The sequence below is a fragment of the Trachypithecus francoisi genome, unplaced genomic scaffold (assembly GCF_009764315.1).
Source record: "Trachypithecus francoisi isolate TF-2019V2 unplaced genomic scaffold, Tfra_2.0 Contig01531, whole genome shotgun sequence".
Classification (NCBI taxonomy): Eukaryota; Metazoa; Chordata; class Mammalia; order Primates; family Cercopithecidae; genus Trachypithecus; species Trachypithecus francoisi.
This window is the reverse complement of record NW_022681437.1, coordinates 658274-679301: the sequence shown is the minus strand read 5'-3', so window position 1 is coordinate 679301 and position 21028 is coordinate 658274. Positions and strand designations below refer to the sequence as shown.

Below are 21028 nucleotides of genomic sequence, written 5' to 3'. Positions count from 1 at the left end.
CCCACTCTGACTCAGATCTAGAAAATACTGTTTCCCGCATTTAGTTTTGAAGAGAGATTATTAAAAGCACATGTATTGTGCATATTATGTTATAAAACATAAAAAGTGATGTTTTGATATGGAAAACAAGTGAACAGATTCAAGTATCAATGCATTAAGTATTTTAATTTTTTACAAAATGACTGGAAAAGCCCATTTACTTAAAATGGCTAGGAATATACATTCCTGGAAGGATGGTTTTATTTTTATAAATGCATATTTACCCTAAATAGTTAAATACACATTTACTTTAAGTTTTAAATGTAATCTGGGGAAGATTTTGAGTGCATTCTCTAAAATTTGATGTTTGCTACATAATCTCATTCTCTATGTCAGGGCATATGTGCGTTTGTTAGGGAATATGGGCCAGGGAAAGGTAAGCAGGAGAATTATGCCAAAGCAAAGCTTTCCTTTCTTTCCTGAGTAATCTTAGACTGCTTTATTTTACTTTGTGACAGAGAGGAAGAGGTGAGGAGAAAGGAAATCAAATAGAGAAGAAAGAGAACTACCAGAGCCTTGGATGATAGGGCCTGATTTTCAGTTTAGTGTGAAATATGCAAGCTTTTTGAAACTGCCTTGGATAGCTTCTCTCTTTTACTTGTCATGTTGTATATTTAGAATACCTTAAGTGTTGGTTGGTCGCGGTGGCTCAGGCCTGTAATCCCAGAGCTTTGGGAGGCTGAGGCGGGCAGATCACGAGGTCAAGAGATCGAGACCATCGTGGCCAACGTGGTGAAACCCCGTCTCTACTAAAAAAAAATTACAAAAATTAGTTGGGCGTGGTGCTGTGTGCCTGTACTCCCAGCTACTCGGGAGGCTGAGGCAGAATCGCTTGAACCCGCGAGGCGGAGATTGCAGTGAGCCAAGATCGCACCACTACACTCCAGCCTGGCGACAGAGCGGGACTCCGTCTCAAGGAAAAAAAAAAAAGGAAAGAAAGAAAAGAGAATACCTTAAATACCTTAATTGTTATTTGATGATTGTTTGCTAGGTTGTGAGAATCAAAATCTTCCAAAACGTGAATACGTTAAATTTTTTTAAAGAGAGGCTTAAGAATAGGTAATAAACTCACACACCGAACACACACAAACAGGACAAAACCTTTATGTGAGAGCTCATCAGGCAGAATTTCCTTTGCCTTTCTTTTTAGATCGGGAAAGAATTTGCTCAGTTTGACAGTGACCTTTTACCCTTCAGTCTACCTCTACAGTTCTTAAAGCTTTCCTTGTCTGCAGCCTTTCTTAGTCCATGAATTCAGTTTTAGCATCCATAAAATAAAGCAGCTACAACATATGCTGACCATTTTATAATGGCCATGAGTGCAAAGCAGGATTACTTAAGAAAGAGCATTTGAATTCATTGAAAGTCACAGACATTTTGAATGCCTCAGAACTGCATACAGGAGTAAACAGATAAGGGAATATAAGGCTAATGCTCAAAAATTGGGTAGTTGGCATATATAACAGAATCAAAACACTTTAGAAAGAAATAGAACCAATATACAATTACTAATCAATCAGCATCACTGCTAACAACTTATTATTTTAAACTGCAGTTTCTAGGAAATTACATTCTATTCCTGTGCTTCTCAAACTTTAATGTGCAAACAGATCATCTGGAAATGTTAAAATGCAGATTCTGATTCAGTAGATTCTAGGTGAGGCTGAAATTCTGCATTTCTAACAAGCACCCTGTACACATGGAAGCTGCTGCCTCTCAAACTACAGTTATCCGAAAGGGGCTAATTCATAGTCTGGTAAACAAACATGATAAAGATGAAGTAAGCCAAGGGTAACAGGATTTCTTAAAAAAAAAAAATTAGGTATGTGCAATGGATGAAAGTTTTAAATTCAAATAGATTTACAATTATTTGCATGTAGAGGTTAAATTTGATTTTAACCTTTGGTATGATTATATTGGTTGAAGCTGTAGTTCAGAATAACAACCAGTTGCTTGTTCATTTTACAGTCAAATCTATTTCATGGACACTTTGTACATACGATGATACCATTTCAAAAATGAAAACCATTCATCATACAGTGTCAATAGTGTACCAATATCTTAAAATCTTTTTAAAGAAATCCAAAAGCTCTGAGAAGTCTTAGTATAGTATAGATCCCTAAAGATAATTGGTTTGTGGAATATCAGAATTGAACATATCAGCTGATCATTCAGATTTTAGAGTAAAATGGCCAATTAGATTTTCATTTACCTAGTTTGAAGACCTTTTTTTTTTTTTCTTATTAGTATTCACATTTTGCAGAACAACAACAGCAGCAACAACGAAAGACACTTGGGAGAGATTATTTTGTATTTGCTATCTCAAAGAAAAAGGGCCTCAAAATGGGAACAAATGGTAGATTAGACACCATGCTAACCACTTTACTCACAACTAGACTTTTATCTTAGAATACAGCAGAATAGTCCCTTAATCTAAGTGAAACTTTCATGCATTATCAGTTTAGGAAAAGTTTCATAGTTCACATTTCTTTATGTGCAGCTCAGAAACAGTATCAAATTAAAACAAATGACATTAAAAGCAACCATTGCAATAAGTGCAAATGTTTAAATTGTGCTTGTTAGAAGACATGGTGTGGTTCTAGCAGGGTTAGGAAAACAACTGAAAGTTTTCACTTCAGCTTTGGAATTAACATCTTAATTGTACCATTGAGATTCAGAAGTCATCACCTTCCCAATGAAACTGAAATAGTCTTTTCTAAGCTCTCACACTTACAGGAACAGCAAAGCTTGTTTAGTGGTAATAATTTGAGGATCTCAGTGAGATAAAGGGCCAATTGGATTAAAATGTTTTTGTAAGTGCTAAATGAACTTGGGTGTCTGCCAAAATTGCCTTGGATTTCATTACTCTTAACATTACTTAATAATGTTAATCTAGTGCCCATGTGGGTATGAACCCTACTCTTGCTACCAGTTTTCTGTATTGGTCTGTTCTTGCATTACTACAAAGAACTACCTGAGACTGGGTAATTTATAAAGAAAAAAGGTTTAACTTACTCACAGTTCTACAGGCTGTATAGGAAGCATGGCTAGGGAGGCCTCAGGAAACTTACAATCATGGCAGAAGGCGAAGAGGAAGGAGTCACGTCTTACATGGCCAAAGCAGGAGGAAAGGGGAGCAGGGGCAGGTGCCAGACACTTTTAAACAACCAGAACTCAGGAGAAGTCACTCATTATCACAAGAATAGCAAGGGGAAAATCCACCCCCATGATCCAGTCACCTTCCGCCAGGCCCCTCCTTGAACTCTGGGGATTAAAACTGGACATGAAATTTGGGTAGGTACACAAATCCAAACCTTATCACTTAAGCATAGACTGTTTCCATGTACCTAATGGGGCACATATAGCAGCCAAAATACCCTATATCTCTTTAGAATTTTTTATTGAGAGGGAAAATCCAAAATATACAAAAAAGAAAAGAAATATAAGAATCAAGACAAAACAAACACAAAGCAAAACATCTTCATACTCCATTATCAAAGAATAAAGAAGAAAACTTACTCTATGGTAAGTAGAAATATCAGTTCTATGAACACAATCTGTTCATGTTCTAAGACAATGAGAAACAATTGAGTTAATTTATAATGGCATTAAAATAAAAAATCATATGTAATGAAATACATGTAAAAAATCAGACTATCTCAGAGTCATAACTGGAAAAAATATGAAATAATTTCTTGGCCTAATCTAGCAAATACTAGAATTGTTCAAAATATTAAACAAAATAATGGTGTCAGAGTATTCCAATTCAGTTTCATAACTTTAAGTCAGTTATATTTCCAGGTTCAGAATCAATTTGAGTAGATCTTAGAATGAGTTTAGTTTTAATTACAGGAAAATATTGCGTAACTTGATGAAATTTTCATCATAAATCACATACTTGAAGAAAAGATTTTAAAGAGATGGCAGTGAAAGTTGAGCAATATTAGCCAGAAGGCAATACCATATAATATATATTAAATGTCTAAGTACTTACAATTGCTAATAATGTGATAGGATCACAAAAGAATTAGTAAGAACATTAAAGGAACTGGATTGATTATATTCATTAGGAAAAAAAATTACAATTCTGAGTTACAATTGGGTTCCAGGATAAGGATTGACAACTCAAATAAGCATCATGATTCAGAGAAATGGAAGACACTTTGAGAACATGATATCCAGTATTTCCTTTAAAATATCATTACACTTTATATATTATTTATATCCTATACCAACGATAGCAACTATTAGATTGATGCAAAAATAATTGCAGGTTTTCACATTAATAGATCACCCAAGAACATGCTTTGGTTTTAACTGAAACTACTAAGTTTTTGAAACAGGTAAACTAAAAATCAAAGCAGATTTATCATGAAATTTAACACAAAAACTAAAGAAAATACTAGAAATAGCACTTTGCAGTAACTACTAAAGGCAATATCACTAATATCACAGATTTTACTATGTAAATAATTACATTATCACTTTTAAATTGCTTTCATTGCATTTTAGGGTACTCTGGCAGATTTTGTCTCATCTGCATCTCACAGCAGTTCTGTGAAACAGGTATTGCATATATTATATATTTTTAGCCTGTGAGGAAGGAGGCAAGACAAGTTTTTCTATTCTTAAAATCACATACCTTTTAGGTGTCAGAGACAGTAGTAGATCCTTGTTCTTATCCCTGGAATAATATTTGTTTTATCAGCTAATATATGCACCAATTTATTAGGTTCAAATATAATTAAGGACATATATTAAATAAAAATTTAGAATATATTTACTTTTTTAGGAGTTTTAAATTTGTATTAGAAAATTTCAGTGAGCAATTATTGAATCTTATTTGGCAAAACTTTTAATATCACTGACTTTAGTAATTTAAAACATATGATAATATAACTATACAATTATACAGTAGTCAATAGTGGACTAGGAAATAAGGATGTTATCACATTGAACAAGAAAGGAATACTAACTTGGAAAACAAATTAGGATTTGGTTCTATTTTCAAAGAGTTTCAGAAACCAGAGTCAAACTCCAAAGGATTGCCTTCTTTGTGAAGATAAAAATATTTGAGATAATAGGTCTAGAAGGAGAGTATTTGGGAGCAAAAAAGAAAATTATGGCTATGGGATGGCTTAGATATAGACTGTTAATAATACACTAAGGTGTATTACTCTGGCTGAGTACTGGCAATGCTTGTTCACAGAACTTTGGTAGGTTTCAAGTTTCTAATTTTATTTGAATTACATTCAATCATTTCCATAACAGATTTCTGTAATAGTAGTTAACCATGTGGGGTGAATAGTTTTATCCACTGAACTCATACTTTGTTTTCCATTGGAAGAACTAGATTATTAGAAACTATTACAAAAATATATTTTGCTATTAGAGAAGCAAACTGTTTAGTTTCTCTAGTGAATACCATGAATTAATTAGTAGACTTAAAAGTATAAATGATGACACATATTGTGCTGAAGTGCTATTGAATATAAGAAAAACACTATCTTTATTGTAAAGTTTCCTTAAAACTACAGTTCTACATAAATGTGATATTTATTAGTGAATGTTTTCTTGAAAGAAGCGTTTACATATAACCATTTAACAATTCAAACAACCCTGTGGATTAGCTGGGGCAGACGTTTTTATCCTCCCTTTCTTTTGTCCATTTCTGTTTTTCAAATGAAGAATTGGGCTAGTCCAGATTAGCTAAATGACTTGCCTAAAGTCATTATCAATTTAGTCAGGAGTAACTAAAAATTCCATGAGCTTTTCACCATTGCCATGTGGACTGAGTTATTGGTGGTAGATAATTTAACCTAGGAATTATGTAGTGATTTGAGATTTTTAATAAAGGAAGGAAAAGGAAGGAAATGTTTCTTAGGTACAGAATCTAGATTAGGGATAGCATTTCTTTGCAGAAAAAAAATACAAATTGTGATGAGATATTCAGGTTCTACTGAATTAGCAATACACTGAGGTAAATCATAACTAGCAGTGTTTTGATGAAAATATACTTAATTGTTTGTTGTTGGGATTTTCTTTCTGTCGTCATTATTAGTGGTTCCAAATGAAGAAAGTAAGAATGATTGTAGTGAAATGCATGTTCCTAGGCATTCTATAATAACCTGGAATTTCCAGTTTGTTTGATTTTCCTATTTTTACCCAGGAAGGTGATATGGTTTGGCTCTGTGTCCCCACCCAAATCTCAGCTTGTAGCTCCTACAATTCCCATGTATTGTGGGAGGGACCTGGTTGGAGATGATTGAATCATAGGGGTGGGGCGGGTTTTTCTGTGCTGTTCTCATGATAGTGAATGGGTCTCATGATATGTGATGGTTTTAAAAATGGGAGTTTCTCTGCACAACCCCTTCCTTTGCCTGCTGCCATCCATACAAGACGTGACTGGCTCCTCCTTGCCATCTGCCATGATTGTGAGGCTTCCCCAGCTACGTGGAACTGTGAGTTCTCCATTAAACCTGTTTCCTTTGTAAATTGCCCAGTCTTGGGTTTATCTTTATCAGCAAGTTGAAAACAGACTAACACAGAAGGTCTTTTTTGATATTTTTTTGTCTTTTTGCATAACTTGTGCTTTTTTGGAAGTAACTTAAAACACAAATACCGTTTAACTATGAGCTATGAACAGTTACACCTACTAACTTAATGTGTGTTGTTTTCCAGAAGGTTCCATTCCGTTTGAAGTGACTTGCCCAAGGTCACAAAAGCAACTTAGAGGCAGTCTGGAATAGAATCTAGGTCTCCCTGGTCAGTGTGCTTTTCACTATATCTCCTGTCACATCTTTCACCATAGTAAAAGGGCTTATGTACATTTTTTAAAATCACATGTGTAATGATCATATAGCCTGAAATAGTCCAAAGTGTTAAAACTAGTTTTGGTTATCGATTTGAATAGTAAATACCAAACTAATGTGTGTTAAATAGTAAGATGGTGACTCTTTTTCAACACATTAAAGACATAAAAATACTAACTCTAATTTTCTGAATGAAGCTTAAATTTTATAAAGCAATGTTACATACATTATAACATTTACCATCTTGAATGTTAGGTACATCTCCTACATGAGGTTTTATGCTACAATTTGAACTTTAAATTTTACTGAAATGTCACTATAATACTTTACTGCAACTTAGATCTCTTTTGAGTCCAAGAAGTTTGTTTTGCAGAAATTCTGTAAAAACAGTTTTATAGTCACCTTAATTTTAGTAGCAGATCCCTATGACTTAAGACCCCAGAATACATTAAGGTAAAGTTTTAGTGTTCCATAAACACTACCAGTCATTCAATTTATGGAATTTAGGTTTTGTTTATTTACAGAAAATTAAATATTTGCCCCGTTTTAAATATTTTAAATGTGTTTGCTCTATTGCTAAAAGTGTCTACCACATTAAACTTTTAATAGATTAATGGAATGGAGTTGTAAACTATTCTTCAGTAAACACACCTTTAAAGGTCATGCTGTTCTCAAAATATAAATTAACAAGTTTTGGCTAAGTGCAAGGAAGTAGTATAAAAGCCAGCAACCTCAGTTATATTTTAGTCTTGTTATATTTGTTTGAACGAAAATTTATCTTACATAGCTATCTCTTTTTTTCCAAAATGTAAAAGAATTTCCTTGTGAACAGACAGCATTTGATCTAGCAAAAGTTATTGGTCTATTAACTTTTTTGTTTTCTTTTCTACCAGAGCCATGTATTCCTACTGCATAGCATACATTTTTAGAGTAAATTATTTTAAGAAATAATTTGAATGTCTTTAATTTTCAGAGAAAATTTTAGGTGTAGGTTTTTCATTGCATAACTATTTTGAAACTACTATATACATAAATTTTAAAATTTTATTAATATGGTGAAAAAATTCAATGAGGAAGAATCTCCTTGATTCAGAAGCTACTGAAGACAAACAAGTAAAGTTGGAAATTGTTAAAGGACTAAAAGGGCAGAAAAATTGTCAATATCATTTTCTTATCTAGATATAGCTGACTTGATAAACTGATTATTAAAAGTAGCAAGTTCGCAATAACTGAAAAACCCAAGTTCATTTCGAACCAAAGATTATGGTTAAAATGCCAATGCCAAATTTACCAAAATAATTACGTTTTGCATACTGGATAATAATTATGTATATAGCTGATACAAATTAATCCTTAGTTATCTATATCTTAGATGTCTGCATCTGGGCCCTGTGAAGCAGGAGGTAGTCTAATTACCTCCATGTTATGAGTATAGAAATTGAGACTTGCCTAAATGTACAAAAACAGTAAATGGCCACTTCAGGGATCACACTCACATCTTTTTCACTTAATAGTCCAGGTTTTTAACCAGAATGCGAAATATAAATGTATTTTTGTTTGTATTTTGAAATATCATTTAACTATATTAATAATTACTATGCACATAAACTTTTCAATTTCTCTTTAGATAAATGTTTTATATTATATCCTTTTCTTAGCTTTATTAACTGTTAGGAGTGTAGAACACCATGCCTTGAGGAAACATAAAAGTACATCCGTTAAACTGAATATTAAGGTTTTTCTTCTTTCTGCTGGACAGCTTAATTGTAGGAGAAATATTCTATCTATAAAATCGCCTGTCATTAACAATTCAGTTACAGCCTAGTGAATGTGAACACACACACTTTAAGTGTCTAATTTAAAACTAGATTTTCTCCTTTGATAATTCTACTTTTGTTGTAGGTTATATAACGAGTTTAAGCAAATTAAAATTATAGATGGCTTGTGATCTTTCTCATCAAAGATGATTGCATTTTTACTTCACATGTATTAGAAATTTGACAGATTTGATCTAGAGGCATGTACAGCTCTGATTTTTAATGGATTTGCTTGGACAATCCCAAGTTAAAATAAGAGCTTTCAATTCTAGTCTCTGTTAAGAAATCCTGATTCATAATATTGAGATAAATACTGGAGGGATAAAATGTCTCTCAGCGTTAAATAACTAACATTTGTTTGAACTATAAAGGGAGAATTGAGTTTATTTACAATCCATCTGCATAGTACATCTAGTTGAATCAATCAATTATTTTAACTGATTTTCTTCCAAATTAACTGCTGGTTTTATTTTTATGTGGACATTAGCCTTATTGTCCAAAAAACTCACTCTGTATTTCTCCTTAAGACAACTAAAATGCAGCAATTCCTTATTCTTTAATCATATTCTTAGGGCTTATCAGTCAAAATGGAATATTATGAGTCAAAGATATTGATCAAAAGTAAGTCGAAAGTTAAAATATCTTTTCTTGGATTTATTTTCTTCATAACTATCATGCAATAATGATGCAAATGCAGTACAAACAAAAACATAGATGAACACAGATGTATTTGCTTGATAAGTACAAACAAGAAAACAGCATGGAAGAATTTTACCCAACCAAACTTTCATTCTATTAACTAAGCTTTATGTTTTTTTCTTATCTTGATATTTTAAAAACTTGAAAAAAAAATAAAAAATCAGTATCACTTCTCAGCCTTTTGGCTAAGATCAAGTGTAGTATCTGTTATTATCAGTTTAATATCTGATATGTCCTCTATCCGAGGACAATATAGTAAATGGATTTTTGGAGCAGGGATATGGAATAGGAGGTTGCTATGTCCACTCCACATATCGACCTCGTATTGCAGTACCTCCAGGAACGGTGTTCCCCTCGGGTGTTTCAGGCTGGCCGTGGTGGCTCACGCCTGTAATCCCAGCACTTTGGGAGGCCGAGGCAGGTGGATCACCTGAGGTCAGGAGTTTGAGACCAGCCAGACCAACATAGTGAAACCCCATCTCCACTAAAAATACAAACATTAGCCAGCCATGGTGGCGGGCGCCTGTAATCCCAGCACTTTGGGAGGCCGAGGCAGGTGGATCACCTGAGGTCAGGAGTTCGAGACCAGCCAGACCAACATAGTGAAACCCCATCTCCACTAAAAATACAAAAATTAGCCAGGCATGGTGGCGGGCGCCTGTAATCCCAGCTACTCAGGAGGCTGAGGCAGGAAGATCACTTGAACCCAGGAGGCAGAGGTTGCAGTGAGCCGAGATTGTGCCACTGCACTCCGGTCTGGGCAACAGAGTAAGACTCTGTCTCAAAAAAAAAAAAAAAAATCAGTGGAATCACTTTTCTAAAATATAAGTACACAGACACTTTTACAAATATATGATACACAATGGCCTTCAAATTAGATCTAGACAAATAGACATTTATTTTCAATAGTGCTTAGAAATTATGTTTCTCTTGCTGATATTCAGTGTCACTTTGTTACTTGAAAATTCTACTTGTCACAGAAAACAATCTATTTCTGTAAGACTTAGGCTGTCTTCCTGCTGTTGGGATATATTACCACCAGATAGCAGTGAGGTTTTAAGAACTCATTTCTTGTTGGAACATATTTTACTCAGACATGGATTATTTCTTCTTTTAATATGTATAATATACATAATTTCTGAAATTATATAATAAATCATAAAATGTTTCTATTCAAAACATACTTTTAAAAAAAGATTAAGTCACATTTATTCTGTTTGCCTTATCGTATATCAATTAATACTTAATGAAACCCTACCTTTCTCCAGAGATTTTGAATAGCTTATTTTTTACCTACTCTGTATTTTCTATTTTCCTGAATTATCTCTTGAAAAAACTCGTACATGCATATTTGAAATTAAAATTTTAGGATATTCCACAAAGTTGAATAAAGGTTTTAACTAAATCCATTACCTCCTAAACACAAATCTGTTTCTTCACTGACATTAAAAAAGTGTATATATAGCTAAAATTTCTATTATCCTTCAATTAATAATAAATCACAAATATACATAGTTCTGTTAAGTAAAAGACCACATGTCTATTGAGGAATTGTGCTAGGCTCACAAGAGTGAGTGTGAGATGATTACTAAGAGACTGTTTGCTATGAAGAGTAAAACACATTTTTTTGGTATAATGTGATACATGATATAAATGAGCTTGATAAGGGTGTTTAAAGACAAAAAAAGGTAGATTTCTGGCCTTTCACTTGATTTACTATGAATTTCTGCAAACCTTCTCAGTTTCCTGGTTGTGAAATAAAAATAATCACTCTGTAACAACTTGTCTGACTGTGCAAATGAGTGATAAAAATGTATTATTCAGAATAGAACTGAAAGGTGTGAGGCTCTAGATGTTAAACATTTATATTCATAAATTACCATAAACACTGAACACTGATATGTGTTCATAAGTAAATGAATACATTTTTAAAATTAGTTGTTACATATAACTTATAAAACCAGATGAGATGCCACATAACAAAGTTGTATATTTTCTACACATTTTGCAAGTGCACTTACAGAGATATATGTCTATTACTCATATATTAGACGTTAGTATTTATGGAGAGGCATATGTGGATACATATGCCTAAATATTCCTGCTTAGACAAATGGCAATATAATGATTATACATATGTTCCTAAATAAAAATTTGCATTTATCATGTGTACTAATCAAGGAATAACAAACTAGATCATTTGAGGTTTCATTTACAGAATCAGTTCCAAATATCTTTTATCTAGTAGCATTTTGACTCCTTTAGTAGACTCTACAACATTCCAGGTCAGGGGAGTTAAAAGGTGCAAGAAAGTTGCCAGGTTCACATAGTAGGGAGATTGAACTGATACCTCATTAAGGTTTTTGCCAGTGGCTCCCGCCTGTATTTGCTTCCAGCACTTTGGGAGGCCGAAGTGAGTGGATCGCTTGAGGCCAGGAGTTTGAAATCAGCCTGGACAACATGGCATAACCCTGTCTCTATTAAAAATACAAAAATCAGACGGGCGAGGTGGCACACGCCTGTAATCCCAGGCACTCGGGAGGCTGAGGCACAAGAATCGCTTGAACCCAGGAGGCGGAGGTTGCAGTGAGCCGAGACCGCCCCACTGCACTCCAGCCTGGGCGCCAGGGAGAGATTCTGTCTCAAAAAGAAAAGATTTTTACATAACACTTTTCACACTCTTCCATTTTCTCCCTACTTTCTCTTTTCCTTCTACTCTCTTTTTTCCTTCTTCCATTGAATTTTCACTACTCTTTCTTCATAAAGTTGTTGAAAGATTAAATATTTTACTGCAATTCACTCTGTTTCCTACTTCTATTCTTCTACAGATAGGCATCTGTGTCAAAAATAATCAGTTTGAAAATCTCCTTTATTATTTTGTTTTTAAGCATCTCTTTTTCTAAAAGTAAAAACAAAATGTACAATTAGGAATATGTGCTTTGGCTCTTTAAGGCAACTGCTTGCCCCATACTCTGACTTTAGCCCTCAATTGTCTTGGAGATGCACAGTAAAAGGATATATGCCTAGGAGAATAAGCCTGTAATATACTGTATATCTAAATGTTGTCTGACAAAGTTAACACAGAAAAGTGTGGATATTTTTTATTAGCGTTTGGAACAAAGATGATACATATTAGATTATTTTGCTATAATTAAAATGATTTTCTATGTGTAACTTAATGTTCATGTACCTAGTTTTGGTTGTTTCCATTTAGCATGTGAGGTAGCAATTGCTTTCTTTTGAAAATTTAGACCCTTTGTACTGCTATCATTGACTTTGGAAAGAAGGCAAAACCAAAGGCAAACTAATCCTATAATAAATATATTCAGTTGATCATTCATGTTAAGATACTTAATGGCTTACATTTAATGTTAGGGATATTTAGTTTACATTCAAAAGTTATTCATTTTTACTTAAAGCATAGAAATGCTGTTTTTGTTTTGTTTTTTTTTTGTTTTTAAAAAAAAAAAAAAAAAGGTTTATTGCTGGGAGCCCTGGGCTGTAATTCCAGCACTTTGGGAGGCAGAGCAGGGCAGAGAACTTGAGCCCAGGATTTCCGGACCAGCCTGGGCAACATGATGAAACTCTGTCTCTACAAAAAATACAAAAAATTAGCCAGGTGTGGTGGCATGTGGCTGTAGACCAAGGTACTCTGGAAGCTGAGGTGGGAGAATTACTTGAGCCTGGGAGGTGGACGCTGCAGTGAACCATGATCATGCCACTGCACTCCAGTCTGGGCAACAGAACAAGACCTGTCTCAAAAAAAAAAAAAAAAAAAAAAAAAAAAAAGAGTTTATTATCCCATCTAGGCTTCAAGTAAAATGATTTAAATAAGAAGGGCAGTTACTTATTCAACTCAGAAGAATTTAAAATAAAACATAAAGGGTTTTAAACAGCAGTATCCATTTTCTGTCTTTGTTAGTCAACAACAAAAAAGAGGGTCTTGAATCATAATGTGGACAAAAGGTAACATCGGCTGCATTTTGTGCCTGAATAATGGAGATTTCTTCAACAGAAACTGATTGAAAAACATTTGCATGGAAGTAGTAGATTACCTTTGATTATATTCAAGGGGAAGGAAATAGTCAAGCATAATTTTCCTGAATAAACTTTTCTTTCATTAGTGAAGGTTACATTTTTGGAATGATAAACACTTTAAAACATTTTATACACAAAGTAAATTCATATAGATAAATTACATATTTTAAAACTATAAATATTTTCACAGTAAAGTTGAAATTATACATGATACGATTGCAATATTAATTACTAATGATTTGTTTTGCAGAAAGATTCTTCATTGTGTAAATGAATTCATCATAGACTCCAAATATCAAGCTCTCAGAATGTATTAAAGGTAGCATTTGTTATCAGTCCTCCAGGTGTTACATATGACTCCCAGTCACACTTAGATGACAATATATGTGAAAGATGCTTAGGAAAGGGAAGAGTCTGAAAGGCCAACATATATTAAATAACTTTATTTAAATGAAACAATAAAATCCTGATTGATTTGAAAGCACACTGATGCATTAACAGTGCACTTTCTTGAAGAATTGGTCTCGAGAGAAAATGCTTCACTGAAATAATTCAGAAAATGCCCTTCCGGCAAGTGGGGCAGATTCTCTTTCTGTCCATCATAGCATTCTATATGTTTAAGGAGCAATGCTGACAATCATAAACATGCATCTGCATGCACACATTAGAGAAGGTGGAGTAACATGTCTACCTAAGTTGTTGTTGGCAATCTGTGTTCCTGCTCAGTGGAAATCTTTCAAATTAAATATGGGCAATTTTCTTTATGTGGATACTAGAGAAGGATTCTCTCTCAGCTCATATTTGTGTGCCGTTTGTCATTTTTTCTTCACAGTTACGGTTACCTATGCTAGTACAGTATGCTGCACATAATTTAGGTCAATTAATTCTGTTGTCTAGAATACATCTTTTTTGATCCCCTGTTTACTGCTTCTCACCACCACACCTTGTCTTGTCTGCTGTGCTTTTAACAGCTCTCAAATAAGAAATTTATCTTTGCATATTTAAACATCCTACTCCTCACCCCATATTAAAGTTATATTATTAAGAAGGCCCACACATTCTGACAATTTCTGTATATTTATTAATGCCCACCTGCGTGAAATAAGCTTTCCTGCACACTTAGTTTTGTGTTTTCCCCAGATATTTCGAATAAATCTTTTCTTATTGATGTAGTGATTTGTATGGAGAATTGCATATTAGTGGAAAGTCTGACTACTAAATATCTACATAGAATATATGAAGTCGGACTACATGAAATTTATATTTTTCAGATCAAAATTGGTTAACTATCAGCAATTTTATCTATTTCAACCAATAAACAAAGGTCACAATCCAGATGTACTGAAACAGAGAAAAATCATAATTATCAGTGGAGATATCTTCTGAATTTCTCCTCACATCTGCAGATTTGTCCAGACAATTACTTAGACTTAAGTAAAAATTAGTGTTGGAGAAGTCTTTATGAATAATGCATACTTCTGGAGAAAGTGAGATTTGATTACTTCTCAGCCTTTTGGCTAAGATCAAATGAAAGTCACTTTATAAAGTTGAGACTTCTGATTTAATGTTAATATGAGTTTCTGAAAAATGAAACACAGTTCTATTAATGCCTGAGTACAAATCACCCATTATGCGACATCAATTTCAATGAAATGTAGCATCAAGTAAATCTATTTTCCTGTTCAATTACTTATTGAATGAATAGGCATTTTTCTAATGAGATAGGCATTTGGATCAAATGTTAGCATTTTTTATTTCTGCAGATTTATTGTGTTTGCAATTTAATATGGATTATAGAAACACACAGAATGATGCTTCCGTATAATTGTTTATCCCATTATGAGAAATTTTGCAAAATGTGATTCCTGAGAAAAAAGATAAATTAACAAAACCATTTGCCATCAGTTATCTTTTCCTTTTTTTTTTTCTTTCTAAACTTGCATTTCAAACAGAAGAGCTCTTTATTGGGTGATGTCCTTAATAATTACAATCTAGATTCTGATTCCAAAACTTTACTAAGTTTTATTTATTTTAATGTAGGTGAAAAATAAACATATTTTGTATTGTATAAAGTCTGTGTAGTAGCTAAGAGCTTAAGCTTTTGACTCATATAAATCTTTCAAATTTTAGCTGTGTACCTTAATAGGTCTGTGAACTTGGGCAAGTTATTGAAACTTTTAGAGTCTCAATTTCCTCATATGTAAACAGAAGTGACAATAACAGTGCATTTATCATAACATTGCTGTATTAAATGCACTTAGCACAGTTCTTGGCATGTAATAAGAATTCAATAACTGGTAGCTACTATTACTTTAATAACTGATTACATTCTTTGGAAATTGTATTAAGATGACTCCAGCTGCTTAGTGAATCACTGTATTTGTCACCATAGTAATTTGCAGAAACATGAATCTGTATTTCCTTTATATATTTTTAATAGGATTAGGACTTGCAGGAGTTTGCTAGTGTGTATATGATCTTGGCAGCAGGAATCCAAATAGCCTGAATAGAAAACTATGAATTTTCCCACATTTTTTCAATCACATATGGATAGAGATAATCCCCACTGTGGCTAAATTGTGGAAGTTTTACGCTTCTTGTATTGGTGGCCTTGCTGGCAACAGTAGTCTACAAATAAAGAATGTTCTTTCTTAATAGCTTAAGCAATGTTAACATGATACATTCTCTCTTTTTACCAAATAAGTCTTTTCAAACTCTTAGCAAAATTAATCATTTAAAAAAATTGTCGAGTTAATTAAAAGAATATTATATCCTTAAAATATGCCATTTTAATGGAATTTTTTTGGTCACTGAGAATAGGATTTATTTACAATAATGCCACAAAATATGAAGTGGCAGTTTTATATTTCAAATGGTTCTGGTCATTTTTAATTAACCGGAGAGGAAGTAAGAAAAAAATAAAGACCGTTTAAAACATAATTCAATTAAAATTTTAACTTTTGTTATACAGTCTTTAGTAATGTATTTATTGGCTTTTCTGAGGAATCTGGTATTTCTGAGGAAATTCTGTTTTTAAATAAATGCTACTTTAAATAAATGTTACTTCATCATTTTCAAATGACTGCTCAATCAACATGTATAAAAGTTGTGGATTTCTTTGCTTTTATGACAAAAGTGGTATTGTATTTTTAAACTGATCACTTTATCAGGTCAGAGAGGGTATAGTTCAAAGTGTAATTATTTATCGTTTAATTGTATATTTATAAACATTTTAGTTTTGAACCATTAGATATTTATGTAATTTAAGTATGAAAGTTTAAAAATGGTTCATATAATAATAGACATATGATAAAACGTCATGATAAAGAAAACCAAAGAAATATTACTTGATCCTACTTAGAAAGAATACTTTTCCAGGGGAACTTTACTCAGTTTTAGAGAGAAATCCAAGAATAATGTTCTTCTTTCATTTTTCAACATGATACAACCAGAGAATTTGGAAAACTAGTAAATATAACCTATAGCAAAATGGTCAGGAAAAATACTCATTTCCATTTATGATAACTGAAGTGACAAAAAAGACTCCTAGAAGTTACATTTTCCCTTTGTGATATATTAAAGAACAACAAATATACTAAACTTTATTCTAAGAAGGACTTTTTTGTGAATATAAAGGATAATGGATCAGATTTAAGTTTCTTTCTATAACCACTTCTAATTCTATTCACGTGATCTATTTAAAAATTGCTTATTACAACATATTTAAATGTAGTAGTCATTTTGAAACATTTTGGTCCCCCAAGATACAGAAATATACAAAAAACGTACATGTTTGAGACCCATAATTCAGTTTCTCCCTAAAAGTCATTTCATCATCCAATCTTCTGGCGTTCTTTAAACTAGACACTAGACCCTTTTCATCTAGATATTGCATGTTTCATATATTATACATACATACATGTATGTGTATGCGTGTATTTTTAAAATCATTATTTGTAGTAACATATCAAAAAGGAATTTCTAATATTCCAAGGTTCTAATGTTGGGATAGAAACATATTCACAATAGTGTTTATCAGTTTCATGTATTTAGAGTAGTTTCACACTAAAATAAGTGATTAGGCTGGGCACGGTGGCTCATACCTGTAATCCTCGCACTTTGGGAGGCCAAGGCAGGAGACTTGCTCGAGCCCAGGAGTACCAGACCAGCCTGGGGAACATAGTGAGACCCTGTCGCTACAAAAAACATTTTTTTTTTTTAAATTAGCTCCTCACAGTGACACGTGCACCTATAATTCCAGCTGCAGGGGAAACTGAGGTGGGAGTATGACTTGAGCCGAGGAGTTAGAGGCTTCAGTGAGCCATGGTGGCACCACTGCACTCTATCCTGGGTGACAGAGTGAGATCCTGTCGCAAAATAAAATTAGTGATTAGGACAAAAAAGATACAGGGCAAAATAAATAGAATGCTTACCCACCTCAAATAAAAAGAACACAGTATTTGTTAATATGAAGGTGATACTGGATAAGTGAAGTGCCTAGGACTTTTTTCTTAAATAATTTAGTATATTTTATGTGAATAAGGGACTATAAAGTAGGGAGATCAGCAGGACTGTAAAAGTGGGTGGGGGAGAAGAAAGTTTGCTAGTCAAACTTGATTTAAATTGCCTTTTTAATAGCATGTGGCTGAACGTTTTGATCTATTTGTAATGAATATTTTAAGGATTTGCTAATTTTTGAAAATTGGCAAGAAATACTCATTTTTTCCTGTCTTGAGGTATGCCAAAAATAAAACTTGCTAGAATAAAAAAAAATTAAAATGAAGGAATGTCTTGTCTGTGCTAAAACACCTCCACTTAAAGAGTTTGATATCCACTAGAAAATGTTGTTTCTTTAAAAAGGGGACAAAGGGCATTTGGTGTTCCTCACTTTTTACAGTTGTGACAATTCTCTTAGATATCTTAAATTCTCTAAGTGGAGATTTCTCATATTCTTCACAGTACACCTGTTTAAAAATTGTAGTCCACAGAATTCTGAAACTACAAAATAAAGTTTTCTCAAGATGGTAAGTCACAAAGAGTGTAAATTACAGTTGCTTCATTTGTGGGAGTTTTCCTATCACTTTTCAATTAATAAGACACCCTGGTTATGGGAATTTTAGTCTCACTGAAAAACTCAATTTTTCTATACAAATTAAATTTGCGTATGCAAGTTACAATTTGAGTTTAAGCTTAGGCCTATGCTGGTGGAGGGATAACAGGCAAACTGGAATTTGGTACTTGACCATACTTAGTCAGTGCAGGAAAAACAACAAAAAAAAAAACTTCAGAAACTTTCTTACCATTGACAGAAGCTAGTGTCGATATTTCTTGTGGTTTTCCCTTATTGGCTGTATCTATGCCATCACATAGCAAAATGTACACAACAGCAGAAAGTAGATATTTTACTTACAGTTTCTGCAAAATCTGAGTAAAGATAAAGTTTTTCTACTATAAAGATGTGGTCTTATAGATGTATGCATTCTGAGGATCAGGGAAAGGCAGTGAAATAAAACTCTAAATTGAACAAAATTCAAGTAGCTTATCTTTTAACAGAAGTATCTCCATAAACTATATCGATATAAAGGTGAACAGGGGTTGGACACAGTGTCTGAAAGTCTGTAATTCCAGTGTTTTGGGAGGCCAAAATGGGAGGATGGCTTGAGAATAGTAGTTGGAGACCAGCCTGGGCAACATGAAAGACCTCATCTCTACAAAAAAAAAAAAAAAAAAAAATTAGCCAGGTCTGCTCATGTGTGCCTATAGTCCCTTGCTACTCAGGAGGCTAAGGCAGGAGGATTGGTCGAGCCCAGGAGTTGGAGGCTGTAGTGAGCTATGACCATGCCACTGAACTTCAACCGGGGTGACACTGCGAAAACCCTGTCTCTAAAAAAATTAAAAATAAATAAAGGTCAACAAGAAGAATCAATAACTAAGACAGCAACTGGAATTGACAAATTAATATCTATAAGCTTGAATCAACCAACGAGGATGGTTTTGTGTGTGTGTGTGTCTGTGTGTGTGTGTGAGAGAGAAAAATATATTGGTGAAGTAGTATTTTAATTCACCCACCAGCATTCTATTGGGTGGCCAAATTCATAGAGATATTTTATCAGAATCAGAAATTTCAGAATTTTAGAATCTATGTGTAAGCAAACTGTGTATTCATAGGTTCACAAGAGATTCACAACCTCTTGTTCCTCATAAATCATTCTAGGAGAAAAAAAAATACCAACATAGCTGTAGCCCCTAAGTCATGAAGTGCATCTAACTGATTCACAAAATATTAAATATAAAGGGCTACAACTTTTCAATTAAAATTTTTTTATTATAAACATTAACAAAAAAACACTTATTTTAATAAAATTTATGAAATTCATCATTGCTTTCAAAGAAATAACACCCTTATCTGTTAGCTCTGTCGATCCAGGGATGAAGGTTCAGATAGAAAAATAACTTTAACCCATTATTGGATTAGTCTTTATTAAAGGCAGAGATATAACCCTAACTATTTCCCACTCTTCTGATTATGTATTTGAATTAAATACTTGATTATTTATTTAAAATTTTATTTACTCAAACTATGGAAACATTATTCAATTCTTCCTTTGTTTGCAAAGAAAGATTTTCTGCTCAAAATAGTAAGCATTAATTAACAGAGGCAAAGCAAAAATAACAAAGATCTCTGTAGATAATATTAATTTTTATTCAAATTTCACAGTTGTTAATAAATGTATATTCAAAAGGAATGTGTGGCTGGGTGCGGTGGCTCACGCTTGTAATCCCAGCACTTTGGGAGGCCGAGGCAGGCGAATCATGAGGTCAGGAGTTCGAGACCAGCCTGGCCAACACAATGAAATCCCGTCTCGATTAAAAATACAAAAATTAGCTGGGCATGGTGATGGGCGTCTGTAATCCCAGCTACTAGGGAGGCTGAGGCAGGAGAATGGCTTGAACCCGGGAGATGGAGGTTGCAGTTAGCCGAGATCGTACTACTGCACTCCAGCCTGGGTGACAGAGCTAGACTCCGTCTCAAAAAAAAAAAAAAGAAAGAAAAAGAAAGAAAGGAATGTGTGATGGATCTCGGCATTGATAAATCTATCACTAAGATTCTATATTTATGGCATTTGATTAGCTATCTACATCACATTATAAGGATATCTACTTTCTCAGAGTATTTTGGTCTTTGCTTTTAGATGAATAAAAAACATAATAGTGGCTGGAGTATTTAAGGCACTGCCCTGGGACATGAAAAAAAAAATAGGTTATCTGGCACTGCCCAAATAATTGTATACAGAAAATAAGAGAAAATTCATATATGTTTGTGTTTATCTGCACTTACTGTAGCTGTCCTAATCTTTAGTCTTTAAATATAGAAGCCAATATGGAAGGTTAAATAGGTGATTAATGCTCATCCTTTACTAGAAGTCTCTTTAAGCATATCTCATTTCCATATTGATCATAGTTATCTTTAGTAAAATTATAATTAACGTATAAGCTTTGTTTAATGGCTACAATTTCAGCTCATTTGTAATTAAAGTTTATCACAAATAACTTTTATAATTAAGTAACTTATAAAATCTCAGATTAAAGTAAATTATGTTACTTAGTCTCAACATTTTCTTA

General features: G+C 33.3%; 1 non-coding gene across 1 annotated transcript; it reads left to right on the top strand.

The window, feature by feature from the left end:
* The first annotated feature begins 9532 nt into the window (after nt 1-9532).
* LOC117062690 lies at nt 9533-9723 on the top strand. Its single transcript, XR_004428494.1, has one exon. It is a non-coding gene; the product is annotated as a U2 spliceosomal RNA (small nuclear RNA).
* Nucleotides 9724-21028: the final 11305 nt, after the last annotated feature.